The sequence below is a fragment of the Pholcus phalangioides genome, unplaced genomic scaffold (genome assembly GCF_987345545.1).
Source record: "Pholcus phalangioides strain wild (caught in Gottingen) unplaced genomic scaffold, Ppha-v1.0 ptg000022l_1, whole genome shotgun sequence".
Lineage (NCBI taxonomy): Eukaryota > Metazoa > Arthropoda > Arachnida > Araneae > Pholcidae > Pholcus > Pholcus phalangioides.
In genome coordinates, this window is record NW_028301615.1 from 40,897,105 (window position 1) to 40,919,962 (window position 22,858).

The following is a 22,858-nucleotide window of genomic DNA, read 5'->3' on the forward strand; positions in this document are numbered from 1 at the left end:
GTCGCTCACATGCCTGCACGTATTTCTTATCCTCACATGCTGGTACACATTTCTGATCACTCACATGCTTGCACACGCATTAGGCCACTCTGGCGGTCATTTATCGGCCTGGTCACTCGCTCTCTAGGTCAATTTTTAGGTTACTCACATGCTTGCACACTGTTTTGGTCGCTCACATGCTTGAATACATTCTTCGTCAATTTTGGTCATTCACTGACCTAGTCCCTCGCTCTCTAGTCAAAAGTGGATAAATGATTTTACCGCCTGTGACATAAAAAAATGTTGCCGTCCTTCTCCCTTTATTTATTTGACCACTCATTCCTCAAACGTGCCGCACCTCCAAACTTGCTGCCATGGGATATAGCTTGCTAAGCGCCCCCATAAATACGCTCCTGTTAATACGCTCCTCGGGTGCATGTGTGGTGTAGTAGTAGTAGGTAGGGCTTCCAAAAAATGGCTCGGGGATCCATGATGTTCTTAAGTCAGCCATCTCGTTGGGCAATTTGCCTGTTGTGGCGTTGTATTTGTAATTTAGAATAGCTTATGTATAACAGCGAATGCGTAGCCAGCATACGTATATTCGTCATTACCGAGCACTATGACGTCATCCTTATCGCTTGATGAGCCCACTCGTATCTTTAGACGCTATAGCACGACCCATCTCAACAGCTACGGCAACCCAAGTTTGATTATAATGGTTTAGCCGCCTGAAGGCTGTAAAAATTCTGCCCCGCCCTTCTCCCGTTTAACTAATTTTCTTGACCACTCATTCTCCAAATTTACCACCTATCCGAAAAAACTGCTATTACTAGACCACACATGCACTTCATAAAGATTCATTCGAGAAATTTATAACGAATTGATGCATGCCGGAAAGTACCAAGTGTTTCCTACGATTAATTGATCGAGAAACGCTGCCATCTGCTTTCCAAATTTGAAAGCAAAAAAAAAAGTTATAAATCCTGTGTGTTTAACGCGTGAAATTTTGAATGTTTTAGCCAGTTTTCCCTGTATGGAGAAACTTCATTGATTGGGAGAGCAGCTCGCATTCACGTCTCGAAGTTGGAAAACCATACAATATCAACTTCAGCCGATCAGGAAGGAAGGTACCGCTTGAGAGGATTGAATCCGGGTTCTCGCAACATTGGAAAAAACTGTGAACCAGCTGTTACTGCATTCGTAAACATTGTGTTAGGGTATGCTCATAGCGCAGGCGGGGTTTACTCGAGCCGGGAGGATGCACATAGTGCATTAAAGTTTTCGGCTGCTGTACTTTATACATACTGTATATACATTTTTTTACTCGTCAAACCGGCGGGAGGGAAAAAAGCGAAAAGAAAAAAAAAACCGATGTAAAGAAAAATAAAGCAGTTTCTCGATTCAACAGTTGCCAACAGAGTATCTGACAACATAACGGTCAGCTGAAGTATCATGTATTGGATCAGCACCTCCTAGAGATAGAAGGCCTCCGCAGTCTGCTTGTGACGTCAGTAAGTAGTCCATTTTCCCTCAGAGTATTCAGGCCAAAAATTCCCTGCTCGTGCCAGTATCACCGTTGTGAAGAAAAGAAATGATCGGGCTCAGAATTGGCGATTTCTATGCCCCACATCCAATCACTATGCGGTATTTGTGAGCCAATCAGGAAGATTCTACGCCAAAATAAGAAACGAAATAGGATGTTGTTTCAAAATGTGGCAAACTTGCTAGGTAGTCTGAATGACGTTTATGGCAAACAGTGCAGAGGTCTGTCTCTAGGAGGTGCTGATTAGACGCACCAGTAAAATGAGAGACCCAGAAAGCGCACACATTTGTACACGCCGTAAGTACTTATAATACGGCAAAACACGGGCAATTTAGTCACTAAACTTTTACACCGTGGTCATTGTATTCCCTTTCATCTTCAAAAACAGTCATTGTTTATATGGTTGCGTCCCCAGCCACATGTAAATGCATCAAAAATTAGTGGCAAATTATTTTCTCAGCATATCAAAAGCGGGTGAAACCACTGGAGTCCGACCAGTGGCAAAGCCTCCCAGATACCTCTAGGAGGCTTTGCCAGTGGTCACCTGCTCAGCTAAAAGGTGTGGCCTCTTAGCTGAGCAGTGAGTGGGGTTTTCGCCATATCAATAATTTTAAAATTTGAATTCTTGATTTTCGAAATGTTGAGTTTGCTTAGAGATACGAAGCCCAGGAAATAAAATATAAAATAATTCGTCGGACCTACTTTTGAGTTGGATATTCATGCAATAACATTGATTTCAACTTTTTATTTATATTTTCTCAAGCACGAAAATGAAAATGTCTCTGTATTGTCGTATAATATCCAACTGCATCAATCCATATGGTTTAGGATATTTTGAAATTAATTATGGGTCCATAAATTACATTGAAGAAATTCCGCAATTTTAATCAAGCATTTTTTGAAGCAAAAACCAGGCAGATCGATACCTTGAATTTCAAGAAAATTTTCGAAATATCTAGCGCCTGTCAAAAAAAGGGGGAAAAAAACCGATCCATTTCTACGTTTCTTTAATTTAGATTTGTTGAGTCGTCATATTGGTTACCTTGTCCACGGTTTGTATGTCCCTCAAGAAAGAGGGAAATATCACGTGATCCAAAGAGCCTTACTCTTTTTTGTCCTTTTTTTTCAGGGACCTTCTTTCAGCATCAAGTACTACTCATCATCAACCGTAGTAGGAAGTATTCCAGGATGGGGGGGGGGGAATAATGACTTTTCTTTAGAAACAGCTGGAAGGATTTTAAGGAGTTTTAAGGGCATTTAAAAAAAGGGAAAGGACAAGTAATGACCCTTTTAAGGAGTTTTTAAACACCGTACGAACCCTGCCAAAAAATGCCCTAAGAGTGCAAACAAGCAGAAAAATGCAGCTAATGCAAAAACGTAAATGTACTCAAAATCCGAGCCCTGGATATAGGATATAACACAGACGTCTATTCAATCGGTACTAGTAGTACCGTACTACGGTCGTCCACATAGATGGCAACACTTGGATCTGCTAGAGGAGACCAGAAAATAAATTTATTCAAAAAAAAGGAATTTTATCTGTATTCCAAAAATTTTATCGCATTGCTCACATTCTTTTCAACAATATCGTGAAAATGGATCGCGTTTTCACCCTCCAATTACCTTGAATGAGCTGATTCACCTGAATTAAAATTTCGAGAACAAACAATTGTGGACAAAAAAAAGAGCAAAAATTGAAAACAGTTTGACCAGCGTAAGTACGGTATTAGTATGCACAACAGTAGCCATGTTATCAGGAAGACGAGGATGTTTTTAATCGTTAAACTACTTGTTAGCACGCTGATAATATACACAGAAAAAAATAAACGTTAGCTTCTGCTTATCATTAAACGATACGCTTATCGCTAGCTTTGGAAAGCTCTGTTTGGGAAGATTTTAAGTCGAAAATGACTATCAAAATATCTTTACACGTGTTTGAGGGTTCATGCAATAAAGCGCATAATTTACCAATGCGAATAACGGTTGGGATTACACGTATTCACAAAAATGTCTTGGGCCGTCTCAATCAGGGCCACAACTGGGGAATATGGGACGGGTAGGGGGTTCTGGTGCCGCAGACCAGAGGGGGGGGGGTTGAATTTCAGCCTCAAATGTCTCCTCTAACCCTTTAAGATTAGGACAAAATATTTCGTTCAAACGCCAGTGGAATAAATTCAATATCCAGTTCCCTGTATTTTCTTTCTTCTCTCCTGATCATCACAAAGCTTTATTGCAAACCTATGAACCGAAGTTGTTTCCCGCCTCCCACCATTTTTTTCCATACACCTGTTAGTGTTTCTTTTGCTCACAAATATATCTTTCTACTACATACATGTAAGAGCGAAAGAGATCACATAAGGTGAGAAGAGAAATGTACTGTATAAAATCTCTTATCTACTTATCTATTATACTTGTGTTCTCTTCCCCCCCCCCCCTCTTTTTTTTTCTTCCTTTTCTTCTAAATAAAGGGCTGGACAAATCGCAAAAAATCTAAGCACCAGAAAAGAAATTTAGGCTCCAAAAAATGTTTACCCGGAGTAAAAGGTCCAAAATAATGTTTCTTTTGACTTTTCAGGGCACAGTGACCCTCTTTTATGTTGGAAAATATACTGCTATAAATTCCAAACATTTTGTGCTGCTCTCAGCCTGCAATTTAGTAACTACACTAAGATGATTTTAGGCGCCAATATCAATTTTTTAGTTGCCATGGCGACTTGGGATTTCTCCAGCCCTCATATATATATACATTTTCTTTCTCCTTCTTCCTTTATCAGCATGCAGTTAGGTTAGGACAACACTACCAGATTTATTGCCGATTTGTCAAATAGATATAATCCAAATTTGTTGCCAAAAACTTGTACGCGAAGGGTTTAAAAAATTACAAGGGAAGCCAAAATTCGTGTTTGCCCCGACTGACCAAGCATCTCGGCGTGGCCCTGGTCTCAAAAACATCATAGTACAAGGGACGGCCGTACCAACACCAGCTATAGTTGGACTAATGCGGGGTACCAAATCAAATATAAGGGAAAGAATTATAATGAGGCTTTTTCACTAGACGTCATAATCATCAGCATCACTCCTGAGGTACATACACTGGATGATCCCCATAGAGATCAATGTTAAAATTTCCAATTTTAGCGTAGAAATGAGGAAATTTAGTGGGGTTTTCCGCCACATCAATAATTTTAAAAATTGAATTGAATCTTTGGTTTTCGAAATATTGAGCTCGCTTAGAGATACGAAGTCTAGACAATTAAATATAAAATAATGAGCCAGACCCACTTTTAAGATGGTTATTCATGCAATAACTTTGATTTCAAACTTTTATTTACATCTTCTCAAGCGGGAAAATGAGAATTAATGTCTCCGTATTATCTTAAATTATCCAATTGCACCCATCCATATAGTTTAGGATGTTTTGAAATTAATTATGGCCCATATAAATTACATTGAAGAAATTCCGCAGCTTTAATCAAGCGTTTTTTGAAGGAAAAACAGGCAGATCGATAACTTGAAGTTAAAAAAAATTCGAAATTTCTAGCTACCATTAAAAAGAAGAAAAAACGACTAATTCCTATGTTTCTTTAATTTAGATTTGTTTCTTTCATAAATCGCACAGGAAGTCGCACATATTGGTTACCTTGTATGTCCCTCAAAAAAAAAAAGGGAAATATCACGTGATCCAAAAAAGCCTCACTGGCAAAAATATTTCGTCTGGGAGAATATAGATAGGCAACTAGATGTGTAAGGCACTGAGCTATAAGTAAACTTTACTTATAGCTCAGTGATGTAAGGGAAAAAAATACGTGTCAGTCAGGACCAGCACCAGGCATGAGGCAGCCGCCTATGGCGTTATGTTTACCGGGGGCGACATTTTTCACGTCCGATTTGTTATGACGGTGCTTTCTTTCTTGTAGAATTGTACACATCGAAATCGTTTTGAGGAGAAAGGGCGAGTGGGTGAATAAAAAAAAACCTCAATTAAATACAGTACTTCTGAAATGCTATCTAACTCTTTTGCTATTCAATGCTCAATTCATATCTCAATACCTCTCCTTTCCCGCACTTCCAAAAAATGTCGCTCTCGTTTTAAGTCTCTACAGATAGGCCGGACTAAATCTTTTCCAGTTGCATTATCTTTCGGGGAGGTCAGATATCGCATAAGTTATGAGGAACCTGAGTGCATCTGGTTCTTGAGGTACAGGTCTCTACAGAAACTAAATTCTTAAAAATTAGGTTCCTTTTTTTTTTTGTAAAGGATCTTTCCGCTCTTTATCAACATTTTTCCAGTTTACTGTTCTTTTGGCCTAATCCCTCAGCAAGTTTGGATTCCTTGTTCCTCTTCCGACAAATGTCCCTTTTCGGCTAACACCATACTAGAGATAGAGCAGCATAGCTGTAACCAACGTGGAGCTGTTTCGGCCCAAGAATGTTTTGCCAGCTCGTTTTGGTATTAACAGTGGTTCTCAAAGTGAGAATGGGCTAAAACTGGCTATTCTGTGGAACCCAGAGCAACGTTGACTATCACAAGGAAGCCACGGGTGAGGAAAGTTTGATTGCCATGAAAAGCCACTAGCCTTATGTCATTTTTTCGAACCTTCCCTGCGAGGTACTGCACTACAGGGTTGCCAAATCGAAACAATTTACGCTGCAGCCGAATTTCTTAGAAGTCAAGCATGACCCCCCCCCCCCCACTTCTCACCCACAAGAAAAGTAACCTACAAAAAAAAGTCAATTTTCCACGTACTTCGTGACCCGAGGCCGCTGTGGTGGTCGAGTGGTCATAGTGATGGACTCGCATTGCGAGGGACCTGGGTTCGAGCTCTACCGTCACCACAGTGGTGGTGGTGGTTGGTTGAAGTCGAGCCGATCTCCCGGTTAAAAAGTCTCGCCACAGAGAGCAACAAGCCTACAAAGAGTTCAAATATTTAGCCATTACACTTAACTCCTGAAATATAGATGGCAGCATTGAAAAATCATACACACCACTAGATACACACTCAGAGTGTTAGGTATACGCACTTACACTTCCGGCACGACTCACTAGGTAGTAAATTGCCTATGGCGATAGAACTGAGTGTGCTCGGTTTGAAAGAAACCGACACGTTTGATTTTCACGTGACGTCAGACTTCAATCAAGCAAGAGAACACACGAAATTTTGGGCACAAAAGAATGTCATTTCAAGTCACCATGGCACCTGGGATTTTTCAAGTCCAGCTGCACATGCACTACTGCTACTTAACCGAACATGCACTTCATAAAAAAAATTTTGTAACGAGGAGTTTCTAACGAATCGGTACATGTCGGAACGTGTTGTGTAAGTGTATGTATATTACAGGGTGTTTCAAAAAGAATCATCTCATTAAAAAAAAATAATAACTATTCAGCTTTCAATCCGTTTTGATCGAATAATGTATAGGTAGAAAGAGGGAAATCTCAAGTTTTTACGCAGTTGCCGACAGGTACCGCTAACGCTCTTCCTTTAGCTGCCACTTCAGTATTTGTCCGGATTGGCTTTTCCCACAGTTAGAAACGGATTCGGATGATTTCATTTTCCAGCAGGACGGGGCACCACCACACTGGAGCTTGGACGTTCGAGAAGTTTTGAACAATCGCATTCCTAAACGACAGATCGGCCGTAAGGGACCTGACGATTCACGTAAACATCACTGGCCTCCAAGATCGCCGGACCTGTGTGCGATTTCTTGTGGGGCTTCATAAAAGACTACGTTTATGTGCCTCCCCTTCCAGCTACAGTAGCCGAACTGAAGATACGCATAACAGCAGCCGTGGACAGGGCCGTCTTAAGGGTATCATGGGCCCCCGGGCCAAGTGGTTTTCCGGAGTCCCAACCTGGTAAATCCTAGAAAATTTCAACCGGATCTCATTTTTGTGAGGCCTCACTTCTCTTGAGGCCCCGGGCCTTGCCCTGGTGGGCCCATGCGTCAAGACGACACTGGCCGTGGATGCAAACATGCTCGCAAGAGTTTGGGACGAATTTCACTACCGTATAGACATACGCCGTGCATCCCAAGGTGAACATATTGAGCACCTTTAATTTGGTTTGTAAAAAAACTTTATAATTAGCCATGTAATATAAAATTAATTAATCTTAAGTGTCTATGTGTACAATATTTTTCGAAATATACGCATTTCACATCGGGTAATTCTTTTTGAAACATCCTGTATTCATGGCCCCAACGCAGGGGTATTCAACGCATGGCCCACGGGCTCCATCCTCGGAAATTTTTGTCGTAGCCTTTTCAGGAAATGGTTGAAAACATTGAAAAACGATGATTAATCCTAGAATTAATGAGCGAAATAATTTCGGAATTAATGAAAGAAATTGATTTCAGAACAAATTTATAATAACTCAAGAATTAATGAAAAAAATTTCAATTTTTTCTTCTTTTTTTTTTACTGAAAGAAATAATTTCAGAATTAGTGAAAAAAAATAACTTATCAATCAGTAAGAGAAACACTTTTGTAATCTCTGATAGGAATTATTTTTTACAATCAGTACAAGAATAATTGAATAACTATTGAAGGAAATGATTTCTCTCACGATATGTTATGAAGGAAAAAACAATTTAAATTATTCATTTTCAATTCCATAATAAATTAAAGAACCATTTAAAGTGATTGCAGACTAAAATTAAGCTCAGGAATTAATTACTTCAATCACTAATTAATCAAAAACTTTTTCAGAATTTGTGAAAAAAATTATTTGAGAACTAATCAAAACTGATAATTAATAAAAGAAACACTTTCAGAACAAATAAAAGTCTTCAATTATTTTTGCCCCAGTTTAACTCGAGGCCCCAGTTGGCCCTTTTATTAAGATGTAACTAAATTACATGTGTTGGTGGCCTGTGGACGGGAAAGTTTCAATTTGGCCCGCTTTTGTGTCTGAAAGGTTGAAGCCCTAACATATTTATTTATACAATATTCTTGACCCTAGGCGTACACAAGAGAATGCGGTTGAATAAAACATAGATATTGCTTGATACTGTGCAAAAAAATAGTGATAGTGGGGGAGTTGACAATCAAGGGCCGTTTTAAGAGCATCACGGCTCCCGGGCCAAGGGATTTTTCTGAGGCCCTGCCGGGCCAATTCGTGAAAAATTCAACTACTTCTCGTTTTTCCTGAGGCCCTCTTCTCTTGAGGCTCCCCGAGCCGTGCCCGGCTAGGCCCATGCGTTAAGACGGCACTGTTGACAATAGAACTGGGGAGTTTGTTAAACATTCACCAATTATATAAGGAAAGAAGCTGTATTTAAAGCAGTCAGTGGAAGCAGAAGTAGGTTTTATTTTATGGGGATGATCAAGTTTTCTGGAGATGTGGAATGGTTTGGCCAGGATACCAGAAGTATCAAAGTAAAGATGACCATGAAAAAAATCTTATAAAACAGGGTTAGTCATATTCATACACAACAGGGTGATACATATTGTATCTACCAATTTAAATTACCAATCCTGTCTGAATGTGTGCATATGTTATGACATGCATGAATTCCCCATGAAAAGCCTCAGATCACTGACAAGTAAGATCTGCGATTACACACTCAGAAAAGAAAAGTAGGGAGCAATAATCCAACAAAATTGACTTGCACACCGTAGTCCAACCTTTCGTGTAAAAGTAGAGAATTTTCACAATAGCCACATCTGCACTGGCCATCATGGTGTACTAATTTCCTGACCCCCACTTGCCAGAGGATGTAAGTATACAGCAGAGCTTGACAAATCCCAGGTGACTATAAAATCGGTATTGGAGTCTAAAATTTTCTGTATGCGATTGGTAAATGGAAGTTTGTGAGACTACACAAAATTTTCTGATTTCATGACAGTGTCTTTTAACATAGGAATCCCAAAGCAGAATGTTTTGCATTATTCTGCAATGAACCCTTGGCTGACTGGAAATGTTCTGTAGTAAAACATTCCCATAACAAAACTTTTTTTAAAATTCTTCCAAATTGTTCTGCAGTAGCACTGATTGTTCTGCGAAGTACGTCACAGATTTCAACATATTCTGCTTTGGGGCATAGGAAAAGAATTTTTAGGATTGCTTTTCTTGAGATTACAAATCAATCTTGGCTCTTAAGGCTACTTCATAGCACCAATATTGCTATGTTGCAATTTCCTGCCAGTAATGTTGGAAATGAAGTTCGTTCTATTGGCACCATCTATCGGTGGTTGCCTTAAGCTCGTTAGGAAAATATCTTATCTATACTCTCCCCTGGGTTTTGAACCTGGGACCATGACAGCAATCTTCACGATGGTAGACGAGCATCTTACCACCACACCACTCGGCTCCAGCTCTTAAGGCTGGCATTTTTAAAAAAAAAATTCATCATGCCCTGGTATACGACTCACAAATACTCTGACAGTGTTACCAATTCATACTGGTAGATACAACCAGGGCTGTCTCAAGAGCATCGTGCCCCATCCCCGGGCCAAGTGATTTTTCTGAAGCCTTACCTGTATAAAAATGCTTGCTTACAAATTTACAAGCCTACTCTTGAAAATTTCAACTAGATCTAATTTTTCTGAGGCGTCTTTTTTTTCTTGAGGACCAAGTGGCTGCATGCATTAAGATGGCAGTGGATAAAACCCTCTATATGTCTGTTAATGTACATAATTATCAAAATCTCTCAGAGTAAGAAGTAATATTCAACTGATTCTGCAAACACAAAAAGATATAAATTGTTGTTACACGCTGAACTACTGTTTTTTTTGTTGTTTTTTTTTCAATTTTACATTTTAATGAATCCTCCTATGACTATCTACACAAAAAACTTCTAGTTTTCACATTGAAAAATTCTGTTTGAAACTCAAAAGCCAATAATAATTATTGCACACACAATTTAACACATAAAGCTGTTTAACAGTGTGATTGAAATTTCTCTACTTCAAAAGAGGACAATCCATATTTGTTACTCAATTTACCAATAATGCTACCCTGAGTATTAACATGGCCTGGAGGCACTGGAACTTGGATGTTGCAGAACACCTGAGTCCTCATTGAGCAAAAGTGAGATATGCAAATGGAATTTTGGAGCATCTTTATCTGAAATTTCTAGACTTGCCAATGAATAAATTTCAATGCAAAATTTACAGGGCTGACAAATCAGAAAAAAAGAAAAAAAGTTAGACGTCAGCCAAATATCCTAATAGCCACATATTTTTTTAGATAACTGTCCATAATAATGTTTCTTTCAACATTTCGAAGGCACAATGACTGATTTTATCTCATTAAACCCTGATCTATGATAAATTACCAAGTAGCCAGCAACTTTCAGTAACTAAAATGAATAATGGAAATATAAATATATATTTTAGATTGAAATACAGTAGAAATTGGTTAATTCAAACTCTTACAAACTCCCCTTGAGTTTTCTATTGAATTTAATGTTAAAATTTCATGTTTAATTTGAATTTTTTTTAATGTTTGAGATAATTCGAAGTTAGAGAAAACAATTTTGTGAGAGAAATTAGTTTGGAAAAATTCTACAAGTCATATTTTGCTTTTCTCAACCATGTTGTTAAACAACAAATCTTTAAAGACAAATAAAAGACTAGAAACTCTGTTTTTCTCTATTTTTTCTTTCTTTCATAATTTAATGTGCTCATTTCAACATATTGTTCAGTTGGAGTACATCAAGAATGTGTACCACTTGATACCTGAATGAACATTATACATGAATGAATCATCAAATGCTAGGCCTCTACCACCACACTTATTTATCCTGTTGTCGAGATCTCTTCCAGCCCAGGTTCACAGCAGAGTCTGGAACAAAGTGTGTGCACCTAACAATCTTTGTACCTATCTGGTGTTGTGTCTGATTTTTCATTGCTGCAACCTAAATTTCAAACTGTGAGTGAGGTGTGATGATTGAATATTTGTATCAATGTAGGACTGTTGCTTTCTGTGGTAAGATGTATTGGCTCACATTCATTGCTCAAAGCTGGGAATCTCTGAAAACCAGCTTCAGCCTACCATGCTGGTGGGGTTTGAACCTGGGTCATCGCAATGCGAGTCCATCGCTATGGCCACTTGACCACCACAGCAGTGAGCAGTGCTTTGTCTTACATAACTTTGCCTGCATAGGTGATCAATCAAGTGAATGCGCGAACAAGAACATGGAAGTAACAATGGAATGCAAAGTTCCAAGACTTCCTTATGATTTTTCAAGACTGACTGATGCTCGGTTATTATCATGTGTTTTTCTCGTGGGCTGCGGAACGGCTAGATAGTGTTAATGTTTCCTGAGTAGGATGTTGGAGATGTGGATTTCAAGATGCATTTGCTTTTACCCTTCAGGGAAGTTTGAAACCGAGCAAATGATTGAAATGAAGGTGAACCTGGTTCTTCGTTTTTCAGGAAGAGAGAAGAACATTGGGACTCCAGCGTAAGCTTCATGGATTTGAAGGAGTGTTGGGGGGGGGGGCATGATCATGGCCCCCACAACAGTAGGGCCTCTGCTGGGAGCCATGGGCGTGATTATATCAAATAGTAGCCTTAGAGCCGGGGATGCTTTGTGTGGTGTTTTTGATCAAGGCCTGGGCACCCAGAATTAATTCAGAAATCAAAATTTACAATGTAAAACTCAAAACAACCACCCACAAGTATAAAATATTTGTGATGCTCTTAATATCAGCACATACAGTCCACACTGGTTTTTAGAAACCTGTAGTTGACATATCCAACTTCACATTTCTCAGAGAGATATCGAAGTGTTTACAAAGGATCAATGTGTCCGGAAATTTTATTGAATAACAAGTAACATAGAGCCACTTCAGACAAAGGCAGCTAAAGTAAATTGAATAGTGGTTTAACAATCATCCATATACCAATATCATGAACTTCAAAATATAAATATAGATTTAGGGCAGTTGGGCCTAATAACAATGATTAATCTAGAAATCTTGAATACAACATTCGTCGATCATTTCCCGGCGCTAGGAGCATCCTGTGTTCAACAGTAACTTAGGATGATCACATTCTACTTGTGGTTAAATAATCAGTCAAGGTTCTTGCACTGCAACTTATGTAGTTGCTGAGACTGGACGTCCAGCCACCATGGTTTTAGACCTCGTTTAGATGAAATGTCTTCATTCCTCTATTCATATCACAAAAAAATACATCTACAATGGGTAGATTTACTACTTTAGCAGTGAAAAATTTGGAATAGCAGTGGCATAATCGCGTATTATGGTGGCCATTGTAAATAAAAATCAAAATCGTATGCTGATTGCGTTTCTGCAGAAATAGATGTAATTAATAGATAATCTTGCTGACAATGATTAAATTGCCTAAAATTTGAGGATAGTTAAGTCCAATATATGCGATGTATATAATTAGTTTCTGTGATAGATCATTGCATTCTTATATGGAGATACAGCTGTAAACGTTCAATCGATTCAAGCCATGAAAACAGCGCTAATTACACCTGCACGATCTCAAGTTATAAGTATGCACACAGTAGTGGATCTTAACACGTGACCTGGATGGTGTGTAGTTGACATCTGGTCACGTTTTTTTATCATGCAGCAGATGTAAGTTACTCTCCATGTAATGCAGCAGTTTCATCACATGCTGATAATTGAGTGTACTGCAAAAATATAGTTTATCTATCGCCATATCACCAAAGTTGTTTGGGACCAGAAGGTTATCTAAAGAAGATGTCACTCTGCCCTTTTACTTCCTGAATTCATCTTCCCATCAGCCAGTTGTTAAAAACCTTCGTACCAGAAGGCTAGTTCATAAAAACATGCAGTTTGTAAATTGGAGGATTGTGAAATCAAGCATTGACTGTACAGTAAACTCTTGCTAATTCGACCAAGAACCTTATCAATTTATGACATATGAGCTATGCCATAAATTAACACAACCTTTCAGCCATTGCTTTTAGCTAGACAAACATTTCAGTTTAAGCTGGGATTTTCGACAGACTTGTCTATCATAGTCCTCACATAAATTGATAGGGCTCCAGCCTAGGGTGGGGGGGCGGCAAGAGATTTACTTCATAAATTTTACTGTTGGGGTAGGGCAATGTGTCAGGAGAGGCAACTTATTGTTTGGGTTCCTTGGATCATCCCGTACTGTATAGGACAGACATATTTTTTTCCCCCATATTATTCAATTCTTCGGGAAGTAGTGATCAATAACCCCCCCCCCCCATCTGGGTCTGCGGGTCCAGCTCTCTACAATAAAAAAAAAGATAAAATTTAAAAAAAATCAAAATTTCGCTCCAGGCAGAAGCAGAACCTGTTTCCTCATTAGTCTGGACCCCTCATGCAAATATGAATTTTCGAGGCCCTTACATAGTGTTTTTGAGGCAGAGGAGTGGGGGGGGGCGAGGGACCCGTACATGGGCCCCACATCCTGGAGCAAGCCTCTAAGCTGGGATCTTTGGCAGGCCCCAAAGCCAGACTTTTCACTGGCCTTTCTATAGTGAGTTTGTAAAATGGAAAAACAAAAAATGATGGTAATTTTCCTGGAGTCCTGGGTTGGAGCCATGTCTGCTACACCGGTATAGGGACCATGGGCTGCGCCTATAATACAGACTATGGATGCTCCATTTGCCGATGTGAGAAACAGGCCTTAGGCATGGCTCCCTACTTCAAGGAGCTGGGCTCCTAGGCTGAGATCTTTGGTGGGCCCCAAAGCACTCTTTTCATGTTCCCCCCCCCCCAATAAATTTATAGTGTGAAAAACAAATGATGAGAATCCTCTTGTACCCCAGGGCTAGAGCCCTATCAGCTCCAACCTTATGCCCCTCCCCCAATATATATAGTGTTCATTTGAGGGGGAGAGGTAGGGAGTGTACAGGGGGCTCCACATTTTGGAGCAGGGCTGAGGCTGTGATCTTTGGCAGGGGGGCCCCCCAAAGCCAAAATTTTCACTGGGCTCTTCTGTAGTGAATTTATAGCATGAAAAAATAAAAAATGATGGCAATTGTCTTGGGCTCAGGGCTGAAGCTCTGTTCGCCCCCCCCCCATGAGGGGAGCATTGGTCCGTGCCTATAATACAGGCTCTGTTTAAACGCACAGACCAGCCGGGCGCCTCGAGAGGAGAGGGGGCCTCAGAGAAATGAGATATAGTTGAAATTTTCGAGGAGTATGCATGTAAATTTGCCTGGCTGTGCCTTAGAAAAATCACTTGGCCCCCATAGAATAATGGGCCCTTCTCCATAGCGTGCAAACAAATGATAAGAATTGTCTCTAGCCCTGCCAGTTCCAACCTTGTCTGGGAGACACGACCCTGGGCAGGAACCCTGTCAGCACCCATGAAGTGCATGTCACCTGGTTCAGAAATATTGAAATACCCCGGGAAAAAAATTACCCCGGGTATCGAAACCGAATCTGAGACTCGATAAGTTGCGTTAACCTCAGTTAAAACAGCAAGGAACAACCGTGGTCGCAAATAAGCCACCATAAACCAGCGAAATGGAGAGTTTTGTTTACATATGTCACACGGTCGACACCCAGCGCCCGCCAAGGATGGGAAACATGAAACCTTTAAGAAGAAAATAATCCCAAGGTGATATCAACGTTTGAACAACGATAACCGTTATCTCAAGAGAAAAATAGACACTTACCGTAAAAAGATAACGGCGATAACACACACGGTATTATAATATGGACGGGTAGAAACAAAAAAAACAAAACAAATGTAGCGGGTGTTCCCCTGAGAGCAACGGCGGTGCGTGTATTTTTAATAATGAAGCGGCAATTGCTCCATTTCTTCGGCGCCCACGGAACTCTCTTTGACATATAAGGAGAGGATGCGCGCACGGGGCCGACGTGTGTATACGTGCGCCCTGAGACACACAAAGAAAAGAGTGCAACCTCTGACCCCTGGTTAAAATAACGGCCCGGGGACGGGGATCCTAAAGAAAAACAAAAACAAAAAGAAGAATCCATGAATTCCTCATTTGGAATTTAATATAGCTGGGCGTTTTCAATAATTAAATTTGCTATTATTATTGCGCGTTTGTTGTTCGTAGTTCGGCGGAAGATGTGTGTGGGATGCGGGGATTAGTGTTGGTGTTTTTATGAATGAAGAGGAGACCGCAGCTGATTGGGAGGGGGGGGGGAGATGATGATGATTACCTCATCTTCAAGGATACCCCCCCCCCCAACTCTTTGTCCAGACTTCAAACCACAGGGGCCACCAATAAACTTCATCGCCCCTCCCTCCTCCACATCCTGGAGCAGGGCCCCAAGGCTGAGACCTTCGGTGGACTACACAAGCCAGACTTTTCACGAGCCTCTCTGTAGTTGATTTATATCGCGCAAAAAAAAAACTGATACTCCTGGGCCCCAGTGGACTCTGGAACCCTGTCTGCCCCACCCTTGTGAGAACCACGTGTACTGTGATAGCTGTGTCCGGGACCGTCTTAAGAGCATCATGGGTCCCGGGCCAAGTGATTTTTCTGAGGCCTTACCTAGAAAATTCTCGAAAAATTCAACTACTTCTCGTTTTTCTGAGGCCCCTCTTCTCTTGATACCCCGGGTGGGCACATCAGATAAGACGGCACGGACTGTGTCTACTGCATAGGCGGAAATACGGGGGGGGGGCATTTCTCCCCGGTGTCAAAGCGGAACCAACTGATCTAATGTATACAGGGCCTTAGCTAGCCATTCCTGTGCCCTGTGCAAGAATTTGAACTTAGGCTCATTCTGGACCGCCCCTTCCAAGTGGGCCCTGTGCAGGTGCACCTGCTTAGTTACGGCCCTGAATGTATATGCGTATATATATGAATTGACATCATCACCATCATCGTGCCCCCCCCCCCCCATAGACTTTCAAGTCTAACTACCTATTCAAGTTAAGGTCTACTGCTTTCTTTAAGTTGTTGATATCGTCCCTTCGGAAACCGAACTATAGGGGCAATGGAATTGTCTAAAGCAGGGCTCGACAAATCCCAGGCACCAGGTCACCATGGCGATCAAAAAATTTCCGTTAGAGCTTAAAATGGTCTTTGTATATAGTTACTAAATTGTAGGCTTAGAGCAACACACAATGTTTGGAATTTATAGCAGCCTATCTGCCAACATGAAAGAGGGCCACTAAGCCCTAAAAAAATTGAAAGATGCATTATTCTGGACCTTTTTTTCATTAAGTAGATTTAAGATTCCGTTACATTTTGGAGCCTAAAATGTTTTTTCTGGAGCCTAGATTTTTATTTTTTGCTATTTACCCAGCCCTGGTCTAAATCTGGGGTTTCAACCTTCCAGACACGGCAGGCCAGTTGAAAGTTCCCACGAAGCCCGCGGGCTACCAATTTAGTTAGTGACATCTTAATAGAAGGAGCCATAGTTAAACAGGGACAAAAATCAGTTTTGAAATCATTTCTCTCAGTAATTATGCATGCATAATTACTTTTTAATTTTAATTTTTTTCCAATCGCATGCAATTATTCTTTTATTGATTGTGAAATTATTTCTCCCATTGTTTTATAAGCTATTTGTTTCATAAATTCTGAAATTATTTGTTTCATAAATTCTGAAATTATTTGTTTCATAAATTCTGAAGTTATTTGTTTCATAAATTCTGAAATTATTTGTTTCAAAAGTCATACAATTATTTCCTTCATTAATTCTGAGTTTTAATCAATTCGTCGCCACGACAAAAAGCTCCGAAGCCAAATGTGACCAGAGGGACTAGCGTTGAAGACCCTTGGTCTAAAGCAGTGTTTCTCACCTTTTTGCAGCCCATCGCCCTCTTTGAATCATATTTTTTTCTCGTAGCCCACCCCCGTCTTGCCGCTGTGGTGTCCGAGTGGTCATAGTCAACGGACTCGCATCGCGAGGATCTGGGTTCAAACCCTACCGGCGCCACAATGGTGGTCGGCTGGAGTTATTTTCCTGTGGTTCCCATTTTCGAGGCGTGAATGCGAGCCCCCGTTAAAAAGTCTCGCCACAGAGACCAACAGACCTACAACTGTACAAAATATTCAATCATTACACTTAACTAACAATTAGAAATATAGATGGCAGCAGGGCCGGTCTTAGATCTAGTTGTGCCCGGTGCAAAAACAGTAATCAGCACTCCCCCCCCCCCAGGTGCGGATCCAGAGTGATGTGTCGGAGGAGGCAATTTTTGATAGTCATTACTGTCCCGTAAAGTACGGGACACATTCATTCTACCATATTATTAGACTCGGTGTGTGGTGATCGTCCCCATCGCCCCCCCCCCCTCTTGGTTGGATATTAAGGGACGAAGAAGTCGGACAAGCTTTCTTCCTAAAATGGGGTTACCACCATTTAACTTGTAAAAAAGAATAAAAACCCAACTTGTTTGATTTAAAAACATTAAAAATTAAACATTACCCGGGTAAGTACATGCGTTAAAACGGCACTGAGAAGGGGTTATTTTTCTCTCTAGATTTTTTTTTAACCTCAGGGACTTCGGCTTTAATCTCAACGATAGCGTGCAATTCTCTCCCACCTAGTACCTTAGCAAGATGTAAAACAGTGCTGTGCTATGAAGCATATTTTAAGGACAACGATTCCAAACGATTCCAATGGAATAAAGCAATTTTTGCACCTCACTTTTTTTCAGTTTAAAAAACAGAATGGGGGTGGGGGGTCCATGATTGTAGAATCTGGTTTACAAAGCTGTTTAAAAAACTCAAATTGAACTTCCAACATACGTTCCTCATTAGTTTCTTGAAAGCACACACCTTACCAGAGATACTGTCTAGGAGCCTCATAGAAAGCTTTACCGTTACTCACCGGGTATCTGGAACAAGATCCATGAAAATCCGAAAAGACGTTCAGTTGTGTATTTACGGTTTGTTACAATTTTCAAGTCCACACACACGTTGCACTTAGGGGCGGTTCGAGACAAATCTCTACCCGAGCGGGACCTTTTTATGTCCCTGACTTCCTCTAATTAAAAAAAACTTTTGTTTCAATCTTTTCGTTTTGATGCGTTCAAAGGAACAGCGATATTTTATGTCATAACATATCATGTCGAATTTTTTTCTGCCCTTTTACCTTGGATTTGGCGCTCCTCCTAGAGCGGGTAGAAATCATTTTCCCATTTTTCTCCCTTCTCAGGTTTCGGCGCCCCTTCTCATTTAGCGCCCGATGCAATTGCACCGGTCGCACTGCCCTAAGACCGCCCCTGGATGGCAGTGTTGAAAATGAAAATTCACACACAGCCCTATATACGCACTCAGATTCAGTGGCGTCGGAGCAGGGGGTGCTGTGGGTGCTCGAGCACCCACGGTAATTTGTGAAGTGGATCTGAGTACCCATAGAATTCTCAAATTACCGCACATTAGTGACCCGCGACACCGTTCTAGACAGTGGCGTTGGTGTCGGGGATGTCGAGCAACCCAACTCCAATTCGTGACACGGTTCCAAGCCCCACAGAAAACGACTCAGAAATCAAATTCCCGACATAATACTCATGACGAGCACCCACACATTCTAAATACTTCCGACGTCACTGCTCAGATTGTTAAGTAAACTCACTCACACTTCCAGCACAACCTAATCGGTAGTAAATTACCCATGACGATAGACCGGAGTTGTGCTCGATTTGACAGAAAGCCCCCCCTCTTATCCAGGGCCCCTACCCTCATCCAAGCAAAAAGAGACTCTTTCTACCTATCGAATTGAATTTAATCAAAAAAAAGTTTATAAATGAACAAAAATCTGGTATAAATCTTTTCTATTAATCTTAAATAAGATTTATTTCTTGTACCCTGGGCCAGGCACATTCTTACACATGACCGTCTCAACATCATGGATCTCCGCAGGGCCGGTTCTGGACATTTTTCAAGAGCAATAAATCCGAGATGACAGGGCGAGGAAAGGGACATGGTCCCCATAAGGGTAGGGCTAATAGCCCTATCAGCCCTTCCTCTTACCATTTTTATTTTTTCACACTGTTAATTAACCGTGCAAGGGGGAAGCGAATAGGCAGGAGGCGAGAAAAATATGTCCCGCGCGGGTAGAGATTTTGTCTCGAGCCGCTCCTGATAAGTTACATTCTTGTTTCTGTTATTATGGTCCCAGGTCAACACCAGCTATAATGTGTCTACTATGGCGGGTGCTGCCCAGGGCCTGTCTATTCCCTCAAGTTTTTTCAACATTTCCGTTGTCAAGGTATGACTCAAAAGCGTGATGTAATGCGAATTTTTATTGTATGAAATTTTTAAAATGTTTTGAAGTTTTAACTAAAGTCTACGTTGCCGCCCCCCCCCCCGCACGCAGGGCCGTCTTAAGAGTATCATGGGCCCCCGAGCCAATTGATTTTTCTGAGGCCCTACCAAGTAAATTCTCGAAAATTTCAACCAGGAGTCTCATTTATCTGAGGTCTCTCTTCGCCTGAAGCCCCGCGCCGCGCCCAGGTTGGGCCTATGCTTTAAGACGGCACTGCTTGCATCCTCACTTAAGCCGTCCCTGACGTCTTCCTTTAAGAGGACATCTTTCTTCTTTTTTGATGCCATTTCAAGTGCCCTTCTACGCAGGGCAGCAACCATATATACTTTGTCCCCCAGAACAAACCGACATTTTGGCGCCTCTTGCCATGTAGAAGAAGCAGTTAAAAGATGAATTCAACGTCCCTTCTGGTCCAGCGCCCGGAGCACCAGATCCGCTTGCTTCCCCACTAGTTACGGTTTTGCGGCCCTGCTTTTACGTTTTAGAAAATTTGATCGTTTGGTCTTCTTTTCAGGTTTCCGAAGTTATTTTTAATTTTTTTGCTCTAAAACATGATGTTCACTCTTCATTGATATGAGCGTTTACGTGTGTGTGTGTGTTTTTCCACTCATGTTTACACGCTTTGAGCAATCGCCGTCTAAATTCCCAAATAGGCTACAAGAAGCCAAGTTGCTTCAAAGCACAGGGCAGATACTATTCTAACCACGAATAATATAAAAAAGACAGACCGAAAAACAGCTCTGGAAGAAGAAAACCACAACACCCATTTTGAGCATACCATTATTGATTCACCAACAGTCAATGCCCTGTATTTCAGTGGGGGAGGGGGATGTTTACTTCAGTAGAGCAGGCCATGCAAGCTTTCAAAAATGGCAATGAATGCAACAAAAGACACGTTCTTCGCCAAAGGAAACCGCTCACCTTGCCTCAGACAAAGCAATAAAACTGAACATATTGGGGAGGGGGACAACTCATTTTAAACAGAGGGAGACGGATCGCTATTTGCTCTTTTTTGTTGTTTAGTCGGTAAAAAGTTTTGTTGTTGTGGTTCTCAATTCTTTTATCAGTATAGTAGCGCCATCTTCTATGAAAATTTGGAAAGATACGTCAACAAGAGTGCGCGCGTCCTCCCTTCTGTTTTCGAATCTGGTAACCTTACTCTCATGAGATCCACATGCCCTGGTTTGATGGACATCTGTGCTAGATTCATGGCTCCACAAGGGCACGGCTGACAAGGTTCTAGCCCTTGGGCCCATTGTTTGTCTTTCCACTATAAAATCATGAGCGAGGGGGCCCGTCAAATTTCTCATCTTAGGGGCACGGGGCTGCTGTATGTGGACGCTATGGCTGGATTCTGAAAGTATAGTCACATTTTTTTTCACCATATTTTACTTAGAACCATTATTTTTCATAAATCTATGTGGCCCCCTCCAGCATTTGTCATCGCCCCCATTTCATCTAATTTTTGGCTGTGTCCCCCCCCCCCCCAGAATATTCCCTGGCTGTCTTCAGTACATCATGGGCTCCCAGGCAAAGAGATTTCCCTGAGGCCTCCTACCTATCCAAAAATGCATGATAAAACATTAACATGCTCAATCTCGAAAAACTTCATTATCTGTGAGGCCCCCCGTGATGTGCCCGGAATGGACTATGCGTTTAAGACGGCACTGTATGGCCCCAGGTTGAGAGCCAGTCGTGAAGCAGTGTTTATTCTTTTTACCTTCTTTTGCCGATAGCCCATTCGGACCATATCTTCTTCTTGTGTTCATCCTGTATTATCCATGACCGCCCCCCCCCGATCCAGGAGCAGAGGCGGAGTTTCTTCACCCCTCTTACTGCTCTTCTCTAATTTCCCAAATTTTTCGCGCTGGTTCAGACCACCTCCTGTGACTATGCCTCTGTCCAAGAGGGAGGGAGAGATACACCTTCTTAATATTTGTGGATTTGTTTTTGAGTAAATTTACATTCAACAAAATTTAACAAAGAGAGTCGATCTCCCGACGGGTTCAGTGAGGTTAATCTATTGTGGATTTGCACAGGTTCTACGAAGGGTCTTCTCAACATCGTTGGCGCCCCCGAGAAAATTGATTTTTTGTGGCCTTAAGAGCATCATGGGGGGCCCCCGAACCTAGTGATATTTTTTGAGGCCTTACCAGGAAAAGTTTCGAAAAATTTCAAACATCACATTTTTGTGAGGTCGTGTACGGTGCGCCGATGTTTTAAGATATTACTGGTTCTGGGTCAAAACTAGAGGAGGGTTGGCAGGGTCCAGGTCAAATCACCCTCAAACACCGCAGCAAGGCCCTAGGCTAGAATCTTTGGTGGGACCCTGATTAGATTTTTCACAGGCCGTACTATAGTGAATTTATAGTGTGAAGAGCAAAAAAAAATTAAGAATCGCTCCGGGCTGGAACCCTGTCAGTCCATGACCTTCTAGATACATCTATTGTTTTTTTAGTCCATTACTTCCTATACATGTATGTAGGAGGCATTGGCGTACGCAGGAGGGGGGAGGGGGGGGGGATCCTAACCCCCCTCCCCCCCCCGGAGCCAAAATTATAGTGTTATTTTGCGGGAAAAAAGTAACACCCCCCCCCCCAGAAGGAAAAAAATCTGAAAACCGCCATTCGAGAAAATTCTGCATACGTCTATGCTAGGAGGTAATGGTCAGTCCCCAACCCTTGTGGGAGCTATGGGTCCGGTGCCTCGGGCACTGAATCACGAAGGGGGCTGAGCTCAGTGTTTTCCGTTTAAAATTACTGGGAGAAGGCAGCTAAAATTGATACTGGGCCCCGGGAAACAGAGTAAATTTCTGAAATTAAACGTCTCTCCGGGAAGGTAGCCCAGGATGTTCTTAAGACGCCCCTGCACCGGAGACACAAGAAGAAAATACAGCACAAAGGGGGCCCGTGGGCGACAAAAAAAGATAACGAAACACTTATCACACCATCGAACTTAAATTACTCTTAATGCACGTACGTACATACAAGCTTATATTACTCTTAATACGGTATACAAGCTGCATGCCCCACACTCAAGTTGAACCAGACCCCAAACGTAAATAAACAAACCATGCCCAACCTTGTGTAATAGTTGTTTTCTTCAATCCGAGCAGAAAAATAGAAAGATGGCAAGTCTCAAGGAAAAAAATG

At 41.4% G+C, this 22,858-nt stretch overlaps 1 protein-coding gene across 1 annotated transcript in view; it reads right to left on the minus strand.

Moving 5' to 3' along the window:
* Positions 1 to 15,297, minus strand: part of stck (LIM zinc finger domain containing stck) — a 50,717-nt gene extending 35,420 nt beyond the window's left edge. The window contains exon 1 of the mRNA XM_089250214.1: positions 15,125 to 15,297. The gene's annotated coding sequence lies outside the window, so the exon portion shown is untranslated. The remainder of the gene's footprint in view (positions 1 to 15,124) is intronic.
* Between the last annotated feature and the right edge of the window lie 7,561 nt (positions 15,298 to 22,858).